This window comes from Lynx rufus, unplaced genomic scaffold (genome assembly GCF_022079265.1).
Source record: "Lynx rufus isolate CCGP_SWC_20201006 ecotype Redwood Valley unplaced genomic scaffold, mLynRuf1.p SCAF_20, whole genome shotgun sequence".
NCBI lineage: Eukaryota > Metazoa > Chordata > Mammalia > Carnivora > Felidae > Lynx > Lynx rufus.
The window spans coordinates 2292578-2294443 of record NW_025814835.1 but is presented as its reverse complement, the minus strand read 5'-3'; the positions used below and the strand labels follow the sequence as shown (position 1 = coordinate 2294443).

The 1866-nt window shown below is 45.4% G+C and overlaps 1 pseudogene; it reads right to left on the bottom strand.

Annotated features, from left to right (window-relative positions):
* Positions 1 to 1192: 1192 nt before the first annotated feature.
* Positions 1193 to 1317, bottom strand: LOC124517190 (uncharacterized; annotated as a pseudogene).
* Between the last annotated feature and the right edge of the window lie 549 nt (positions 1318 to 1866).

Genomic DNA, 1866 nt, shown 5'->3' with positions numbered 1-1866 from the left:
GCAACCACAAATGCAGATATAGAAGGATCTGGCAAAGAGAAACCCGTGGGCCAGTTGGAGGAGAGCAGGTGCGCGTACTGGAAGTCAGCAGGTGGTGACGAGGGGGCTTCCTGTATTAGGTGTCCATGGAGGGAGCAGGCAATGGCGTGTGTCTTTTGACTTTAACAACTTCGCATTCATATAAAGTACTTGATGAAGACACCTGGATTAGTTTACACAATATTGCAAAACTTGACCTTTGTCAGACTGTTCAGGAGGCCCGTAGTATGATCTGTGAATCACATTTATGTTTCTATTGAGGATGGTTTTTGTTTCGTTAAAATAGCACAAAAGATATTTGCCTCTCATTCAATTACTGATATAAGCATAACTGATATAAGCCTTTTCATTTTATACATTTTTTTCAGGAGAAACACCCCACTGTCACCTGTTTGAATGACTCCTTCTCCACATCAGCAGGCTTTCCAACCCTACTTGCTTGGGTTCCTAGAACGCGCTGGGAACACTCCCCTCCCTGATTTCCATATGGGTCACTTTCAAGCTCCGTTCTGATCGTGGAATTTAAAACCATAACTCCTTAGTGTGAATTACCATCTGACATGCTGTGTGTTTTACTTAGCTATCTACTCATTCCCTACATCGTCTCTTCCCAACTTAGAATTAAGATCCACGAAGGTAGGAATTTTTGTTTTGTCCAGTGATGAGCTCTCAGGATTGAGACTAGTGCCAGCAACAGGGGAGGCTGTCACTAAGCATATGTGGGATTAACTGACGAACAAAGAAACGAATTACCACCCATCCACCAAGCCAAAGTGTGAACATTTTTTTTTTTTTTGACAGGAAAGAGGATTTATTGGTGGGCATGAATAAGGAGGGGGAAACACCAAAGCTCTCATGAGTGCAGAGCATGCCTCCTGTCCCGGGGGCTGTGATGAGAGATATATTTGACTCCGCAGCCATCTGGGATGAGCTGCTTTCCAGCCACTTTGTCTTGAAATTTGTCTGTGTTAACTCAGCAATGCCCCACTTCTTGGAGCTGTGGATCTAGGGAGTGATGGAAGGAATAGGAACAGAAAGCCCGGACACTGGGGCAAGGAAAGGCAGGAAGGAACAAAGCCACAGCACAACTCATCTTCTGGTGGTCAGGGAGCTTGAATTTGGCCCTGTGTAGAGCCTCAGTCTACACAGAAAGGGCTATCTCCAGGGTCCCTCTTGGCAACCCATGCAATCAACAGGCTGTAGACGCCACCAAGGAGGCCGCTGTCTGCAGCCGTCGGTCACCGGGTCCCTGCGGGCAAAGAGCTTGCCTGGTTGCAGACAGAGCGTGAAAATTCTTAAATTTGCCAGCTTGGTTCTTGCTGCTTCTTCCTCACAAATTGAGGCCAAGAAACAGAGGAGTTTTTTTTTTTTTTCAGTTTTTTTCAGGTTCCCTAGAAACTTTGAAAATACCCCAAATACCAGTGGTGCTTGGGATAGAACAAAGCCTCCATGAATTTGAGCAGGTTTAAGACTTCAATGCTGACTTCGGGTGATGTGAAGCTTGCCGTTACTCTCATGTTTAATATTTCCCTTCACCAAATACATGATGTGGTAGTTTCAGTTCAGAAAAGCAACGTGTTCCTATGTCATCAAGATCTTTAAAAAACACTGTAAAGAAACCAAAGCGTGGGTTTTCGGCAAAGGCACCCACACAACATAACGAAACTCATTTTATTAGCTCTTCACTAGACGAGAAGTAATGGCCATTTTGCGGGAGCTCATTAAGATAAGTGGAGATTGTAGTCAGCCTCATGCTCGAGGGGGCCCCCAGGGGAACTTACAACGGCAATGTCTCCCCTTTATGGACCTCCCAGCACCAGACTCTAA